At 38.2% G+C, this 20344-nt stretch overlaps 1 pseudogene; it reads right to left on the bottom strand.

Annotated features, from left to right (window-relative positions):
- LOC115663052 (chorismate synthase, chloroplastic-like) overlaps nt 1-11883 on the bottom strand; it is a 31302-nt pseudogene extending 19419 nt beyond the window's left edge.
- Nucleotides 11884-20344: the final 8461 nt, after the last annotated feature.

Below are 20344 nucleotides of genomic sequence, written 5' to 3'. Positions count from 1 at the left end.
GAAAGGAAAAGAGAAAGTAGGGGAACCATCCACTCACTCTGAAAAGAAATCTGTTCGCATAAGCCCTAAATCTACAAGTGCGTCTAAATTTACGATTTCTGATGATGATGCTAGACTATTTCATAACTTTGAGATGAAGGTTGGAATTGCGTCTGGTGTTCAAGATAATGGCGGTTTATTCATAAATACAGAGCACAATGTATACTATCAGTTGCTACTTGCTAGAGGGATTATGAATCATCGTAGTGTGGATTTCGACTATTTGGATAAGGCTAGCATTTTTGTGAAACATCTTTTTGAAAGATTGGGCATTTATGAGTTCTGTCTGCAATCTGCACATGTATATGCAGAACTGACAGCTTATTTTTACTCAATTCTTTCCATTCTGTCCCCAAATTGGCTTCAATTCACTGTTGGTGATGAAAAGTATGATCTGAAAGTAGAAGATCTGGCTCTGATTATTGGAGCGAAAAATTACAAGTTTATTCCATTTGAAGTTAGCTTAGAAGATGCTTCCAAAGCAGCTTCAGAAAATCAAAATTTTGCTAGAAGCTCTAAATGCCATATCTCATATTCTGATCTGACCAGAAGGATAGTGATCTTGCATAAGATCATTATCAATTGCTTAAGGCCTAAAGCTACTTCCAAGACTGACTTGTCTAAGTCTGAAATCAAGCTTATCTGGGCTATTCTGATTGGAAAGTCTTTCTCTCTTCCTCACATAATCATTTTTCACATGTACAGAACTCTCCAAAAGGACAAGGGACAACTTCCTTATGGTGCACTCATCTCTAGAATCTTTATCTTTTTAAACATAACTATTCCTGATGACTTGTGCAAAACCTTTATTCCTTTGATGTTTGTTGGAGAAAAGATGCTTACCAAGATGAATCTTAAGCAATTCGATGATAGAAAGGAAAGAGCAAGTACAGACAAAGGAAAGGGTGCTCAGCAGTCAGAAGCAAAATCTGTTGGTAGGAAAAACGACCAAGACAAAGAAGAAGGAAAAAGAACAGGAAACTAAAAAGCAAGAAAGCAGACTGTGTCTTCAAGTCCATTAAGGGTGTACAACAAGAAGAGAAAAATTGTTCTTAGAGATGAAGATGATGAATCAGAATACCTTGAAATAGGACAAAGTGTTGGTCCAGATCATGTTTCAGCACCTGCTGAGAAGGTTTCAGAACCAGTATCTGGGGACTCACATCTGCATTAACAGGATGATATTCCACAGAGGACAGATGTAAGTCAATCTCCACTTAATCCTGAAGAGACTTTGAATGAAAATACTACTGCAGGACAGGCAGATTTTCAGGGGTAGATTCCAACAGAGACAGGGGATGAGTTTGAACAGAATGCACCGGATAATGTTCAGGGACAGACCTCAGACAATATGACCATTCTGACCCTTCTGCTAGAAATAAAAGAGAAACAAGCTGCACTTGAAGAGGACGTGAAGAATCTTCATAAAATTGTTGAGGAAAACAATCAGACTCAACATCTTCAGGAAAAAAAAGACAAAGCAGAGATTGGGGAAGCTATTGCTCTATATTCAACAAATATGGAGAAAGCTATAGGTCATTGTTCTACAAAGATTGAGGAAGCTGTTTCTATCCTGGAGAACTTTCAGCTTGTTCGAAGCCCATCAAAGAAATAGCTTGCTTTTCATACCCTCTTTGTAAACCATTCTTATTTCCAAACTGGTTCTGTAATTTTTTAACATTTGCCTTTGTTCGACTGTTTGGATGGTTTATATCAGTACATTATTATGCTTATTATTGATTTATTCTTTTTGCTAATAACAAAAAGAGGGAGAGATTATGCAGATATTGCCGTACTAACATTCCAATATGCAGGTTATACTCAAAAGAAGAGAAATACACAGATCTTAAAAGTTTGCACATTTATTTCTTATCCGTGTTTCATGCGCTTAATGTGATTATTTTTTTCAAATTTATTTGACATTGATTGAATATGTATGGAAGTTTTGTCACCATCAAAAAGAGGGAGATTGTTGAGGAAAACTCCTAATAAATTTTGAAGCTGACAAAACTGTCTATGTTTATCTTGTGAATTTGACATGCATTCCATTCCAGGTTAATATATTGTGGAAGTTCAGAAGGAAATATCAGACTTTACAAGTTCTCAGAACTAAAAGTTCAAACTCAGAAATGAGAAGTTCAAACTTTACCATAAAAGTCATTTAGACTCTAATTTTGAAGGACTCAGATTTTACTGAAGACCTACGCTGACTCAGGTTCTGAATGTAAAGCAAGAATTAGAAATTCTTCAGACGCAGAAATTATGCAGACGCAAATGCAGAAGTTTTTCAGACGCAAAAGCAAAACTCATTCAGAATGAAACACAACAGCTAGTGATCTGGCATGAATTTCACAAAAGGAAAGTTTTGATTGTCTCAATCTAAAGCTATAATTGATTGACAATCAAACATTATGACAAGTATGCATTACAACGGATAAAGCTCTATTTATAGAAACCAAGATTCTGATTGTATGAGCGACCAGAATCAGCGGGATTCAGATTTTGTCAACTAACGGCTACTCAATCCATTTTATGCAAATCTGTCCAAGATGAAGATTTGAAGATGATACTTTGAAGACTGTCCAAAGTCTAGTTTGGAAGTGGAGGAGTATAAAAGGAGATCTACGAGGAGCAGAAGGAAATGAACGAAATCGAGAATCAACAAGTCCAAAGTATGAGCATACTCCGATCCTTTCTCTTGTCTTTCTTGAGCAAAACATTAAGATCTTGAGGGATACTTTGTAAGAATGATTGTGTGAGATAGAGAGTCCTATCATACACAAGAGTGCTGTCACTTAGAATTTGTAATTCCTCTTGATTTCATAGTGAAATCCAGCCAGTAGGCTGTCAGCGTGGGAGAGTGGACATAGGCTTGCTATAAGCCGAACCACTATAAACTTGTATGTAGTTTTTCTATCCCTTATCTTTTACTTTACATACTGCACATCAAGAGCATTGTCTATATAAACTGTTTTGAATCTGAATTTTATTCAGACTCAACTGTGATTAATCATTTCCGCTATAAATTGATCAAAATTGTTTAAGATCACCTATTCACCCCCCTCTAGGTGATCCTTGCTAGCTACATCACATGACAGATGTGCCTTGTGTTCTCTGTTTTTGGAACAAAAAATCCTAGAAAAAGAATCGTGAGATAACTCATGAACATGCTCAAGCGTCACAGATTCTTGATCTACTAAATGTTCTCGAAGTACTAATCATGGGCTTGAGAGACATAAGCAAGAACCTACAAGCAACAGATAAATTAACATGAGGATGCACTCTAAAACATGTGCGAACACGCATAAATGGGCGTATGCAGTGGGAACATTGACTTAAGGGTACATAATTTGCCCTCCAACCATGAGAGATCTACATTAGAAGTTACAAACTTCTATGCTCGAACGATCGAGACCCACAACCACAAGGCAAGCTCTCTCCAGTGAAGTAAGATAATTATAGCATAGCGATGTGGTGAGGGAGTCGAATCCATTAAGCTGGATACCCCAAACAAAAAATAGAAACACAGACAACCATTAGAAATGTTGTGTGTTGATAACTCGAGCCATCTCCTGCTCACTCATATTCAGTTTTGATCTTTTCTCATGCTCATTTTAGTTTGAGCCTTGTAGTGCTCGACTTGGCAATCTCCCTTTCTTAATCAAGCATGGATTCTTTGTTAAACAGTTACTGCTTGAAGAGCAATGACTTGCCCTTCATCTCTTCAATGGTTTTGTGCTGTTTCCCAAGCTAGACATAGTTTAAGCAAGCAGCATCTTCCACAGATGAAGGTTCTTTTTCTCAGATAGACAACAGATCATAAATAAAAACAAATATGTCAAGCCGGAACATAAATAAAAGGGAAACAAGTGGTAAACAGATGCAAGACTCGACACGAGAAGCACAAATCCAGCTTAAAAGATCACGGTACCTCAGTCCTGGAAAATTCTTACAGAAGTTTCTTAGCGATAGCTCCAGATGCAACTCGACCAATGGTTTCTCTTGCTGAAGATCTACCACCACCCTAAAGTTGATAATAAGTTCAACGGAAACTTGGTCAAAATCTCTGTGCTCATATAATCCAAGCATTTTTTAGCATCTGCTATGGCAGCGGGAGAAAATTACCCCTATTGCTCAGACGCCGTATGTCATATCATAAGTTGCATCAGCATGAGAATGTCTATAAGCTATTGACATTTCGTTGTAGTCCTGCAAATTCCAATCCAAAAGCAGTTGTATGAAACCATTGTGGACAACAAGGAAAATAAAACCAACTCCATGGAAGTAAGTTCTCAGAAGCTCCATAGTGCAAACTCAAATTGATGGAATAAAAAGCATGGTTTACACCTTGATCTGATTTCTATGCACTGGACCTTCTACAGAAAATGAAAAGACTATCGACGTAATTAGTGTAGCTGTAATATTTGGGCCCATAAAAACCCAGCCATGTCTCTTAAAAGCCCAAGCCCAGCCAATTTATTTCTGCTTCAACAAATGAAGCGCAGAAGCCAGCAGAGTAAACGAAGAGAGCAGGAGAAGACGCACGACCGTGAAGAAGGAAAGAGGAAAGAAGAGAGGAGAGCGAAATTGACACGCATAGCCGTCCCGGACACTCCAACTAGCCGAATCAACTATGAATCGCAACGCTGGTAAGTATTCGAGCCAATTGTTCGTCTAATCGAATTGATTTGGAAATTAGGGCACAAATTTAAAGGAATATCGATTTTGAATTGCGAGGCTCGATCGAGGAGTTATTAAGCTGTGATTTTGTGTGGAATGATGGTATGGTGTTGTAGAGTGGTGGGGTTTGTCGAGTAGCTATTTTGTAGTATGGTTCGTCCGGGACGAATTTCGGAGTTGTGTTATTCGAGCGGCGAAATCCGATTTTGAGTCATTGAGCTGTGAATATATATAGAATTGGTAATTTAGGGTGCCGTGAGGACATGAGATTTTACGAACTCGATTTTCACTTTTGGTTTGCCGGATATGAATTTTCGAAGTTGGCCGCACAAGGTGAACAGTGCGCGAACAGCGGCTTTTAGGCCGATTTTCGTCGATTTTAGGCCCGATTTTGGGACGGCAAAGTCGGGGTTCTTGTAGTGCTCTAAATGAGCTTTCTTTTGACTATAAGCTCGCTTGGAACGGAGTTTAGTGGAGAAAGTTATGGCGCAACCAAGTTTCGCTCAAGCTCCGCATTGCGGACGGTTTGGATAATCGCTTTGGATGAGCAATTTGTGGGCGCCTTTGAGTTGTCCTATTAACGTTTAAGCGTCGTTTAGCCGTTTCGTAGTTATCGTAGCATTTTAGTTGGTTTTAACGTCGATTCTTGTTTAATTATTAGGATTACGAGATCGTCGATTCGAATGAGCGTCATTGCTTGATTTTGGAAATTCCGGGTGAGTGGTGCTATCTCTTTTATGAATTTATAAACTCATGTCTTGGAAGTGATAAAGATTTGAGTATTGTATGAGTTAATAAGCATGTTTTGTGCATAAAAATCAAGATCGAGCAATTACTACCATTTTGCATTTGAGAATGATTTGAGAAACGAATTATGAAAGGTATTGAGAAAGTTATATATATGAACCGTTTTACTGAACCGGTTTATGAAGAGTTTTGAAAGAGCTTGAGAAATGCCATGTGAAATGTATTGTGAAGATTAAATGATGTGGTTTGTAAAACCAAAATGTGATATTTATTCTGGATTGGCTTTGTGAATTGTGAAGAGTATTGTTGTGAGTTTGGGTTGGTGCTCAATATCACTGTGAGCCCAATGTGGGGCTTTGGGTATGCGCATACTAGTCTAGGATATCCTCATGGGCCGAGCCACCGGCTTATAGTAGGTGGAGACCTTGCCAAGGGGGATCTTGGTCGCCTTATCACGGGGCGAGATGCGTGATCATGGTTTGATATTGAGCAATAGATTGGTCGATGGATAGACCGTCGATGTGTTTTCTCTGCGTGCGGCAAATCCTTAAGAGCGATGGCGGTGCGGTTGCGACTCAAAAGGATAATATCGGGTCGGGTTGAGGGATGGCAGGTGCGGCTGCGCCTCTACCCCGAACGAGGCCTTCTATAATAAGATTAGTCAATGGAATAGACCATTGACGTGTGATTTGACGAGATTAATCAATGGACTTGACCATTGATGATTGAATTGTGATGGTGTATCAAATGAGTATTTTTTTTTGGTTTGTATCAAGTTTTGTGAAAGGAAAATAACTCATATTTGATATGATATGTATATGATATTGTGGATTTTAAATTATGAGTTTTTGGTATTGCTTTATGTACGGCCGTGTCACCCCTCATCATGATAGGTTTTGGGGTGTGACAGTAGCTGACCTGACTACGCAGTTTCAACCTCCCTTGGACACTTATTACATCCGTCAAACATATCCTAGCTTCACAATTTGATGGCATAAAACTTATCCTATCTAATTTACTAGACTGATCAAATAGATGCATAAATTGTAGTTTCCCAGATCGCCATCTGTTATCGATTCTGTTCAACAGTTCCCATAGGAGATACTTACATGTCCTCTCTGATCAGTATTAGGGACAGATATCATGATCGGTGTTCCAGTAGTCACCCCTGTGCTAAAATAGAATGATTACCTTAATTTGAAAAGGACACAAGCGGCGAATTTCAAGCAGGAAAATGAATACAGCATTAAGAGGATCACTAACCATGATTGGGATGAGAACCAAACCTTCAGAGATTCCTGAATATATTTTACATGTATCAGTCTCCTTTCTTGTGCTAGTTATTCGGCTCTGACCTGGTCTCCTGTATACAGATAAGTGAACAATCAAACGTTAGGGATTCTTTTAAGAACTGATGGAAGTAACTGAACCATGCATTCTCGCTACTTGTGGAACAATGTCAAAAGATTATGTTATGTAGATAATTTGATTTACATAAATGATCAGGACACAGCCAGCTATCATAGGTGAAAGAACCTTCTGTCCAGATCTGCTTGGATGTCAGCTTCCGAAAGCGGCATTCTAGGGGGACAGCCATCAATGATACAACCAACACCACCCCCCTGAGACTCGCCGAATGTGGTGACGCGGAACAAAGTCTCAAAGGTATTCCCAGTTGCTCGTACCTCTGCGACAAAGCATTCATCAGGCCAATCCCTAAATGGCAAGTATCTCCACATTGATGGACTCGTTCGATTGAAAATCAATTATAGAGTGAGTACACGCGCATCTATTCGGGTGCTCCATGCAAAATTCTCTATAGATCAAGTACACCGAATGCAGTCTATTTAATTCAAGCACGAATTGAGCATTGAAAATGAGCTTCTCGAATATACATATGCCGGCGTCAAATGTCTCGCTTCTTGACTCAAGCCTGTATACATTAGTTCATTACTCGAGCACTTCTAATCGATTTCGAACTTCTATGCAAAATTATGCCGAAGAACACCGGCTCACCATTCCACAACCACGTCAAATGAGCTGACATGGATCAAACAACGACCGAACAGTAACCAAGATGGTCATTCGATGCACCCAAATCAACCAGGTAAGTTGTACTTCAGTAAGGGCACAGAGAGGAAAACCTAAACAGCTGAATTTGGTGACGGCATTTATAGTTCATTCTTGAGCATTGCCTGTAAAGGAAAGCGTGGGTAGTAATTAGTCCCAAAACGATAAAAAGACAGAACAAATGAAGCCCCCACCTAGCAACCTATACGAACTCTACAGAGAAGATCAAGCTACTACGCTGTATCAGCAAAGCTGCTAATAACTGTTACTCAGGCAAACGAAAAGTCAAAGAGTCACCACCTTCATATATAGCTTGATGTTCCTTAACTACATAATAGAGTCCTTAGTATTATCTAAGGGTAAATTTGGGAGGACCAAAAATCGTGTTTATCGCATTTGGTGTGTGTTCGCCACTCGTGACATAATAGTGTCTCGAAGCATTGTGCATGTGACTTTATCTTTTTACCGAGATAAGGACTACAAAACTTTTGTTTGACGCCGAGTTTAGTATCAAAGTTTTACAAATGATTAATTTGATTCCAAAACTTTTTAAAGTCGTTCTCTACGTAACTCCGACAACTTAGCTCACCAAAGAATCCGATGTATCGTAATTAAAATATCCGATTTGGCTGGCTGAATCACTTAAATGAACAATGCCAATAGATTTAGCAAAATAATAGTTCATAAAGTTTTGGCACTAAACTTTTTAAAATACGCAAAATTGACAAAATGACATAATTAGCTCTCCCTATGCTGCCACGCCTCGCATGCGCAGTACTGATACGTGGCTCTAGTCAAACTGCCTGTGCTCTCATCGCCAATCGAGCATCCGTGCACGCGAGTCATCTTAATCTTAAGGCTTTGGTTCGATCACCGGCGAAGATCAACGCTAGGGTTCGTTCAAGAACAGAATGTTTAACCCTAATTTCTCAATTTGTAGCGTGCCTTAATGACGTGTGGTTTAGTACATGAATTGCGAGGCCCACAAATTTAAAAAGTTCAGTGCCGAAAAGTTACGAACGATCACTTTGATTTCAAACATTATAGATTGTTGATTTAAATGGCTTTGGAATTTGCAGGTCGCAAGGATAAATAGTCCAAAAAATCCTAAATCTATTGTACTTTTGCCAATTCAGTCCTAAATATTTCAATTTTGTTAATTGAGTCCTAAACATTTTCATGTTTTGTCAATTGAGTTCTTCTGGCTAATTTTGGCTGGAAATCATTTACGTGAACGGGCGGCGCTGATGTGGACAATTTTTAATAATATTTTAATAATTTTTCGATTTTTTATTAATTTTTTTTTATGTTTTCTTTCTTTTCTTTTCTTTCCTTTCCTTTCCTTTCCTTCCTTTTCTTTTCTTCCAAACCCAAGATGGTGAGGCTGCTAGCCAACCATTGCCGGCCACAGGTGAGGGCGCCTGGATCTGGGCGAGGGCCCGATGCCCTTGCCAGTGGTCGGCGGTGGTTGGTTGGTGACCTCACCGGCCAAGGTTTGGAAAAAAAAAGGAAGGAAAGAAAAGAAAATAAAAAAAGAAAAGGAAAAAAGAAATAATAATAATAAATTCGAAAATTAGAAAAAATATTTAAATATTATTAAAAATTGTCTACATCAACGCTGGTTATCTTTCGGCCATGCCATGTAGGTTAGCATCCACGTCAACGATTTCCAATTAAAATTAGCTATATGGACTCAATTGGCAAAACGTAAAAAGATTTATCACTTAATTGGCAAAATTGAAAGATGTAGGACTAAATTAGCAAAAATGCAATAGATTTAGGACTTTTTGGACAAATTTCCCTGAGTCACAATGGATTATTTATTGTGAAAATCATGTGACGTAGAATTATTCAACAAAATTAATTCATTGGACTCTCTTAAACGAACAATTTTGAACAGCTATGGAATCAAAGTGATAGTTCGTAAAAGCTTTCATAATCAATTGTACGTCATACGATAGTTTTGTGACTTTAGCAACTTTATCGTGCTTTTTTTTTCTTAAATACAATTTTTCACGCCAAAGAGGTAACTATTTTAGGTGAGAAAATCAAAACTTCTATATTAAGCTATTTACCGAGGCTAGCTCACCTAATACTTTTAGTTGTTGTGTTGTACTAGCCGCATCTATTTTCAAAGAAGTTACAACATCTCTACTTAAGCTTTCACGGCAGCTGATTTAGGCGACTACTCGTATGCTTAAATAACATGGTCCTCTTAGAATACGCTAGGTTTTTTAGGTAATCGTTATATTTATTCTTATAAAATTTGTATTATTAAAGTGTAAAAAAGAGTACGGTAATAAGGAGGATTCAGGTAGGGTTTGAGTTCCTGCATACTTAGTTGGATGTACATGGAGCTCCATATATAAACCCATCTCGAGTTTTAGGATCGCTCCTACTTATATTTGGGGCAATCGACATTGAATTTGAAAATTGGACCACTTGTCCCAAACCCATCCCGTTGTTACAACGGGATAATTAATAAAAATGTTTTAAATCTATTGTATTTGTGCCAATTTGATCTTAAACTTTTCAATTTGGCCAATGTAGTGGTAAACCTTTTGACAATTTGTCAAGTAGTCCATCTAACCAATTTTGGCAGGAAAATACTGACATTGAAATTTTTTTTTTTTTTTAATTTTCTTCTTCTTTTTTTTACTTTCACTGTGGCAAACGAGGGCCGTGAAGCCCTTGCCAGCGTTGGCAAGGGTTGTAACCCTCACCTAGTCTCGCCTAGATTTGGACAAGGCGGCCTTGCCTAAATCTAAGTGAGGGCTGCGACCCTCGCTAGCAGTCGGCGAGAGTTGCACAACCCTTACCCAGCCTCGCCGACCACAATGAAGAAAAAAACAAAAGAAAAGAAGGAAAATATAAGAAAAGGAAAAAAAACAAAGATAAATAAATAATTAATTTCAAAAATAAAAAATTTGAAAAAATTATCCTCGTTAGCGCCGGCCATGTCATATAGAACGGTCGGTGTCCACGTCGGCAATTTTTTTTTTATCAAAATTGACTGAACGGACTAAATTGGCAAAAAGTCAAAATGTTTAGCACTAAATTGGCTAAATTGAAAGATTGAGGACTGAATCGGCACAAATGCAATAGATTTAAGACTTTTTTGGTAAGTTTTTCCTGTTACAACTACATAGAAAATTTTCAAAAGTTCAATGGGTGAAAACCGACACAGTTAAATGTTGCTGGCGAGGGCACTTTTACAGATATTTTAAGGGATAATGACACAAACAGTCCCTGAACTTTGATTCAATATGCAATTTGGTCCCTAAATTTGTAATTTGTTCAATATAGTCCCTGAACATTAACCCAATATTCAATGTGGTCTCTGAAGTTTTATTTTGTTTAATGTCATCCCTAAACTTTTGGTACATGTTCAATTCAGTCCCTGAACTATATGAAAATATTCAATATAGTCCCTGAGTTTGAATTAATAGAAAGGACTGTACTGAACATTTTCATATAGTTCAGGGACTAAATTGAACATGTACCAAGAGTTCAGGGATGATATTGAACAAATTAAAAGTTTAGGGACTACATTGCGCATTGGGTTAAAGTTCAAGGATTAAATTACATATTAAGTCAAAGTTTAGGGACTGTTTGTGTCATTTTGCCATATTTTAACTTCATTGGATAAAACATAAAGATTTCTTTCATCTATAATAGTTCTTTAATATGTGAAGCAGACAAAAAGTGTTCATTTCCAGTAAAAAGAAAGTACCATAACGGAAAAACATGAATGCGAATTCGTATTTATCAATCAATGCAACAGCAGAGTGGAGCCCAGCAGCTGTCTGCAGCATGGCAGTGTGACAAAGCACCAAAGATAAGGTTTTATCCTAGCAAATGGACTTATCGTCTCGTTTTGTTTTATCTTTTTTATGTTGCTTGTGTCGTGCTCCTAGCCGAGAGACCAGAGAGAGGACTGCGAAGTGTTCTCAATCCATTCCTTCTCGTTTTCACGACAAGCAAAGTGTTCAGATCTATTTATCTTGTCCAAACTCAAAACTGTTCCTACGAAAGCATTTAAAAAAGGCAACATCATGAGTAAGAACACACACACATGCACACTCAACACAAGTTTAGAGTTCTCACGCAGATTCCTGGACGTCCTTGGACCGATCGAGAACAGCGATGGCGAAGAGCTGCGAAGCTCCCGGGGCAGAGAACCAAAGCAGGAGGAGGAGGAGGAGGAGGACAACAGAGCTGCGACACATGGCAGAGAAGATGCCATTGTAGTTGAACTCCTTGGCTTCTGCGAGAAAGCACACAAGAGATTATAACGAAGGTGATGAGAAATTGAGAAAAGACGGGTTGTGCTGGTGTTGCTGCTGCTCTTACTGTCTGCTCGTTTTCTTTGGTCCCGTCTTGTTTCAAGGTTTTGTTGTGTCAGCGTCTCATTGATATCATGCAATTTTAATATTCCTTTAATTAATCAGGACAATGATAATTCTACCTACATTTCATTTTTTTGTTCTCTCTTTTCTCTTTTCTGATGTGGAAATTTTAGCTCTGAGCCAACGAAGCCGACCTAGGATCTACAGCTGTGTTTGAAAGTCTGAACTTGAATTTTCCCACCTTAAATATGATTCATTACATTCATCTTTTGGTCATCTGCCATATGTGTCGATGCTTGATGATGTTAGAAATTCATAAGGAAACGTGTCATTGCTATTTGCATAATATTTAGTTTGTGAAAAATAGTTTTTTAGAAGGGTTAATACCACGAAAAACTCTAAATTAGTGCATCCATGAAAAATTTATTCAAACTAATTTTTTAACCACCAAGAACCCCAAATTAGTATAATATACACCAACTAATTTTTTCACTAAAAAAACTCCAAATTAGTACATTTGTGACAAATTTACCCTCCGTTAGTTTCTATTAAATCGGATTAATATCACGAAAAATCACAAACTGGTACACCTATGACAAATGGAGTGTAAACCCCAAATTGGTACACCCGTCAACTATCGCGTGTCATCTAATTCAGCAATTTGATAATAAAATTTAACGGAAACTAACGGAGAATAAATTTATCACATGTGTGCCAGTTTGAGGTTTTTGGTGGTATAAACCCTTTTTATAAAGTAGATAGAATAAATGATATTGTTAGAGATATTTGGATTTTACCTAGGATATTTTCCTTATATTAGAGATAATTAGGATTTTCTATTGATTATTCGTATCTTTCAAGATTGCATGTATATCTCATTTTGATTGTGCATATCTTTTGATTGCCTTAGATATTCATTTAGTAAAGCTTATAGGCTTGTGTACTCTTCATCAAGAATATATCAAATATACAAAAAAAATTACCCAGATCTATTTTCCGCATTATTTTTATCTTAGTATTAGAATTAGACGATCCCAAAGTGAATTGGTGCAAACTGAGTGCTCATCCAGATCTAATCTCACTTCTCATCATTTTTCATTTCCAATAAGTCAGTCAACGTTGATTTCAACATTGTTTGTCTTGTCCAATAGCCAACATTAGCCTGTTTTGTTGTTGCATAGTCTACAGAGAGCCCTGTCATTTGAGGAAGCACCATCGAGTTACTATTTTTTAGTAAAGCTAGCCGCTGCCATTCTCAGCTTGGTCATTACTATGCCAGCCACAAGTCACGTCGTTTAATAACTGCTTTGAAAGCAAAGCTAGTCGCATTAGCAGCTTGCTATTACGACGCCAGCCACATCTGCTGCGTTCGTCCAGTTATTGTTTTAGTCAGCAAAGTCCCTCTTGCTGTTTTTCATGACATTATGTTGCTCATATTGGAGAACTGACACTACCACTAGACTCGCCACCTTCAGACGAGCCAGTTTTTCGAATTCTTTTATTCAAACTCAAAAAGTTTGAGGGGATGTTAGAGATATTTAGGATTTTCTCTAGGATATTTTCCTTCTATTAGAGATAATTAGGATATTTCAATTAATTATTAGTATCTTTCAAGATTGCACGTATATTTCCTTTTGATTGTGCATATATCTTGATTTGATTGCCTTAGATATTCATTTAATAAAACCTATAAATAAGCTTGTGTACTCTTCATTAGAAATACATCGAAATATACACAAAATTCATCAAATTGATGCTTGATAGTTCATATACGATTACTTGATCAAGTTATATTGGGCTAAGACATCTCGATTGGGTAATAATATGCGACTAGACGATTGGTGACTTGTGATGGATGAGTCTATTAGGCTACCTTCTATAAATGGGCTATGATTCCCCTCTCCATGATTCCCCTCTTCACTCCTCGTTCTCTAAACGCATCACTGTTTATACAACGAGACCGTCTCTAAGAGAGAAGAAGGAGAGAAGACAAGGTCAGATTCGTACTTTTTTGTATGTATTGATCATTCAATGTTAACAACTCTACTTAGCGTGACCAAATCAAATATGCTATTTTGGATACAAACTAACCACATAATATCTCCAGCAATTATGATCTCTTTTATGCGATTCAAGGAGATAAGTACAGCACAAGTGCCATAACTTTTGTACGGATGACACTTAAGTGCCATAACTTTTTTTTGGCTCACTTGAGTGCCATAACTTTCAAAAAAATGATCACCTAAGTGCCACTTACGAGCTGATCGTGAGGGCCCGAAACCGCGGCTTTTCCGATCGAACGGTGACCTTCCCGGCAAGGCGAGCACCACCAGCTTGAAGAGGGGGTGTCGGTGAATCATTCCATGGCCTCCGTTCATCTCGAAATTTCCGTTTTAGCCTCCGTTGACGAAGATAAAAATGCTTCGTAATCACACAATTTATCGAGCCGATTTGTGTGACTACGAAGCATTTTTATCTTCGTCAACGGAGGCTAAAACGGAAATTTCGAGATGAACGGAGGCCATGGAATGATTCACCGACACCCCCTCTTCAAGCTGGTGGTGCTCACCTTGCTGGGAAGGTCACCGTTCGACCAGAAAAGCCGCGGTTTCGGGTCCTCACGATCAGCTTGTAAGTGGCACTTATGTGATCATTTTTTTGAAAGTTATGGCACTCAAGTGAGCCAAAAAAAAGTTATGGCACTTAAGTGTCCTCCGTACAAAAGTTATGACACTTGCGCTGTACTTACCCCACGATTCAAGGGTAGTAACAGATTCCAAAAATCCATGGAGTACAAAAAATATCTATTTATCTTATTACTAATCGAAGATTTCGTGTGCAACTAAAACGACCCTCACAAATTGCAATGACTAATTTATTAAGAAGTAATACTAAAGCATCGTATGTTGGACTTGAAATATCGGCAAAATTCGGGTCACAATTTGAATCGATCATATCAATTGTTGGAATTTCCGAAGTGGTTTCCATTCAGATCAAGTTATTCTAAATACTATATACGGATCTTAGATCTTTTATTATCTTAGAGGTGGAACTTAGTGATTGTTGTTGACAATCAAGTCGATTCAATTACAATAAACACTACTATTATTTTAAAAACAAGCTCCCACACCACTCGCACAATATTTTATTAAGAGATCCCTATGTCTACACACGATGGACCATTGTTCACACTTTTTGGCCGGAGCACAAGTGAAGAGGGCAAGGCTATCTATAGGCCTTTGTTTACCTATATAGTCCAAGAATACCTTTCCAAGGAGCTCACGATGACTTTTTATCACCGACTCTAACAACCACTCATGTATCATTTTAGCCTCGCAATTCAATCAACACTTACAGACTTGGATTCACCACAGATTTTAACTAACCACTGGAGTCCTAGACATGTGTCTAGAACGATCACTTCAAGACTCTCCGCAATCAATTTTCGTGATACTCTGAGCATTCTCCGTTGTGTCTCAATTAAAGTTTCGCTTGTGGCAGTGCTTTCATAAATATGCCCCAGTCTTGATCTTCCATTTAGCAATACTTAAGCTCGATCTCTTCCACTAGTTTGCACTCCTCGTATGATTTGATATTCGATGGAGATATGTTCGGCTCTTCCATGAAAGATGAGATTTCTCGAGATAGCGATTGTGGACTTGTTATCACAGTATTGAAGTTGATTCCGTCTATGCTTCTCCGATGTCTTCTAGTATTCTCCGGAGCCATAGTGCTTGACTAGTGATCGTAGCGGCTGTGATATATTCGGCTTTTGCTTTAGATTGTGCCACTAAATCTTATTTTTTGGATGTCCCTAAAAACATTCCAGACCTAGTATGAATGTCATGACCTAAAATTTCCATACAATCATAACCTCGAATAAATAAGTGATTTAACCTCAAATTGTGTGCACCAATTTTGTTTTTTGCTATACAAAGCAAAACTCTCAAAACAAAATAGACACCTGTACTCTTTGCTAAGCACTTTGATCTAGCCCTTAAAAGAGATCTTCGGAAGTGCTAATATAAAAGTCCTTGAACTGCAAACTAGACCAATCTGTAAGGTATTTGGGATGAACCTAAGCTTAGTAAATAAAAGCTCTTGGTCTAAAGTAGGAGATCTACTCACCACTCGACTTCAAAGTACAATGACATAATAATAAACGATGAATAATATCTGTGAGATTTTGTGGGATCACTGTCAACTGTTCTAAAAGCTTAAGATGTAAAATGAAGGAGTGGTTTATTATTTAAATATTCTAACACTTCCCCTCACGCTTAATCTGGTCTTTTTTGTTTTTTTCCTAGCACTAAGCGTGACATTTTAATTGGGGAGGCAAATAGGGCATGGAAAGATTTGAACTCAGGATTTCCAAGCCCTATTTGCCTCCCCAATTAAAATGTCCACGCTTAGTGCTAGGCAAAAAGACCAGACTAAGCGTGAGGGAGAGTGTTAGAATAATTAAATATTAACCATGCCTTCATCTAACAAATTAAGCTTTTAGAACAATTGGCAGTGGTCCCACAAAATCTCATATGTTGAGTAATTAAATATTTAATCACGTCTTCATCTAACAGCTTAAGCTTTTAGAATGATTGGCAGTGTTCTCACCAAAATATCACATGAAATTAGAGTAGGAGGTCCTAAGATCAAAATTACCAGGCCCACTTGCCTCCCCAATTAAATATGTCAATGCTTAATACTAGGCAAAAACACCAGACTAAGCGTGAGGGGGAGTGTTGAGTAATTAAATATTTAATCACGCTTTCATCTAATAGCTTAAGTTTTTAGAACAGTTGATAGTAGTCTCACAAAATCTCACAATATCACATATCATTTCGAATCACTATAATTAAAAAAAAATTAACACTCATTTAGTAAGAGTACAATCTATACTAAACTTATTCCTTAATTATTTACATGCTCATAGTAGAATAATTTGATCAATTGACGAATACATGTATTCTACATGATTCAAGAGCTTGTAACCCAATCCCAATCTAACGTATTAACCATTTCATCTTTTGTGAGAGAGTATGATAACATAGATTCACAAATATGTCAAGGTTCCACATATTCCGCCAACATATCTATAAAAGCCCTTCTAAGCACTAATCAATCACGTTAAATTTCCCCAATAGTTACGCACTACAGTAATAAGGAGATCAGTCTACTCTATATAATGAATATGCACCTACACTTTTGAAACATATTACTCAAATTTCTTTAAGATGTAGGACATGTATTATGAATGACTATAATAATGTATGCAATGAATAACAATAAATGCCATGAGCTGATATTTAGTCTAACACTTAAATGCATATAGATGAACATGCGGATTTCATGATGCGCAAATACCACGTAGAAGCTAACCAATATACATAGGTGTGTATCTATTCCCTACTCATCACTAGCTAAAACTTATCTCGACTAATGAGGTATCACCACCACCAATACATAGGGGATGGAATCATAACATCTCCACTAATGAGGTATCGTTACCTCTAATACATGGGGAACGAAATCATAACATATCAACTAACGAGGCATTGTCACCATTAATATATGTGAGATGAAATTATAACATCTCAACTAACAATGCATCACCACTGCTGACACCTAAATTTTGACAATCCATTTAGTTATTTATTGTATAAGAAAATTAGGGGTCAACCTTGACTCCGAAAAAAAAATATCATTAATTTGCATATTAGGAACATTTTTCGTTCAATAGTGTTAAGCTCATATAAATTGCATTCGAACTTAGGCAGGGGGTTCTAGACTTAATTAGACTAATTGGATTAAGCCCGCAAGAGTGTAAGACTCCGTTCGTTTCGCGAAAAATGTAACATTTCTGAAAAATGTTTTTCGGGAAGTCATTTTCTAGGAAAATGACAATATTTTCCGGTATTCGGCTAAAATGTGAAAAAGACCAGGAAAATATTTTCCGCCATTCGGCAAGGAAAATATTTTCCAAACTTCGCCACCTGGGCATGCACTTGCCTTTAAGGCCACAAGGCAAACTTACTTGGCATCTCTGTTCCCTCACCATCGGCAAACACCCATCCCTTCCTCTATGGATTTTGAACTTCTCATGCAAAGTTACAATCTTGAACAAATGATCTTGATAGTATAAGATTTTGACAATTATGCATAAATAGGAAAGATATCAGAACACTACCAATCTTACCAAAATGAGGTGTTGGACATTCTGCAGAAGCCAAATTTGATTAGCTAGACATCAGGAAGGGAGAAAGTTCACAACTTCAAATCCAATAAGCAACATAGAATCACTTCAGAACAAAGGGTAAGCATTCTTTAAGTTGAAATGCAGAGTCCACACTGAGATCACTATTCATAGAATGTCATGCCCCGACTCAAAATCATGATCCGCGGAGGTTATTTTACGACGTCTCGTTCATTATTATCTTTTTTTACGAGCAAGCGGAAGCATATACTTGGGACAATCATAACAATATCAATCAAACAATGGGATTAAGAAAAACACACAATGAGCAAACTTTATATTTACATAATAGCTTATATTTTACATGCTAACCATTTTTACATGCCATTTTTCCTACGAGCCTATACTTGTACATCTATCCGCTGTAACATGCACAATTGGGGTCACCCTACTCCACTACCGTGGTCTCCACAAAACGCTCCCCAAAACTAGTTCTCCAAAAAGTCGCCTCTTTCCCCTATTACTCCAGTCCGCCCACACGTCGCTCATGGCACCCCCGGGAACGTAACCGTCTGGTCCACCATATGGTCCGTCAAACCCATGGAGGGGTCCCATGAGGTCGCCATCAGCCCGCATACATCAGGTCACAAAGGTATGCGGTTCAGGATTATCTAATCCCTCATCCACCATCACGTGTGTGGTGATACGGCGATAGGCACAGTTCTCATGACCGTCGATTACATCGATCACCTCGACCTCTATTTCTACCGGGGTGCTGAAGTAGATGGGAGGGGCCGCCATCCTACAAGTCTGGAAAAATAACGGGATGTGAGTTATTGACTCAATAAGTAAATTCACTAATTTCAAGCTAGGAGGAAGCAATCGTGGTCGGACACGCATCCAACCTTACCGCTCCGGGTGTCGATGACAGATCAATAGCAAAGATACATCTCATCTTGCCTATGTGTTATTCATGGCACACGCATCGACCAAGAGAACATCAAGCATGATACTTAAACAATGCATGCAAGAACAACACACACGGGATTCATTTATTCTTAACCGAAATCCATCGGTTCTTCCGAAATCCATCGTAGACGGCTTTAGTCTCTTGTGTGTCCATGCACCACAATCGTCAAACAAACTGGTTTCTTATCTTTCTTTAATAGTCCATGCAAACAAAAGCCCGAAGGTGTGTGTGCAAGTGAAAATTATGGACAATAAACAGTAATCAACTAAGATGTTAGCCAAGGTCCAGGGTCCGTGACTTGATCTAACGCGCCAAACGTTAAACTAAACTATACTTAACTCGAATTCAATACGCTTCAACATCGAACCTTTGCCAAACAAGTCTTGGTTCAAACGCCATAACGTGCGTATAAGACATACGTTTCCTCTTTTGCGACCGAGTCGTGCTTTGACTCATGCTTATATTATACAAGGGACACAACCAAGCAAACAACAACAAGTCCCAAACACAGATCAGGTACAAACACTAGCCAACAACGCATCTCAACATCCTATCCCAAGATTAGGGAATCTACCTACTACTATATAGACCAAGAAGTGGTCCCAAAAGAAGTGTGGGGAACAAATGGCTAAAAAGGCAATTGGCGTGAGGGAGAGAGAGTGTGTGGCGAGAGAGAGGGATTGACCGAATGGTGGGGTAGGCGTGGGAAGAAGAGGCCCATTTATAGTATGGCCTACAAAGGTCATTATGAAGAAGAGGCCAAAGTCTAAGCTAATGATAAAGAGCCTTGAAAGTCATTGCCATCATTTAAGCTTCTTTCTCAAGCTTTCAATTTGGGCCAGTTCCCAACTTGGCTTTCAAGTTGTTAATCTAGGGTCATCAATCACGCCCTAGGTTTAGGGCATATGAATCATCCATCTCATTAATGACCAAGAAGACACCTAAGCTTCTAATAATGACCCTCCAATAATTTCGTTGACTTGGTCTCCTCTTCTTCTTCACTTCGAGCATGAATCTCCTTGTCTTGGCCTTCAAGACACCCTGTTATTGGTGGCTTCTTCAAGACACTCCATTATTAGTGTCTTGAGAATTAAGTTCTATTATTGGTCCACGGCTCTATTATTGGATCTTGTAAGACAAGCTTCATTATTGGCCAACTTGAAAAGGAAGTAGCCAATAATGTCATTGACTTGCCAAGTCAATTTGTCTTCTTGCCCATGAAGTTCTTTGGGCGTGAATCTTGGGTTCCTTCCTCAAGAACACTCAATAATTGGTGGCTCTCACTAATTCCAATGACAC

Source organism: Syzygium oleosum, unplaced genomic scaffold (assembly GCF_021117445.2).
Source record: "Syzygium oleosum isolate NSW1041296 unplaced genomic scaffold, Sole_v2.1 Sole_v2.07, whole genome shotgun sequence".
In the NCBI taxonomy this organism is placed as follows: Eukaryota; Viridiplantae; Streptophyta; class Magnoliopsida; order Myrtales; family Myrtaceae; genus Syzygium; species Syzygium oleosum.
Note: the sequence above shows the minus strand (reverse complement) of the source record. Positions and strands in the feature narration are given on the sequence as shown.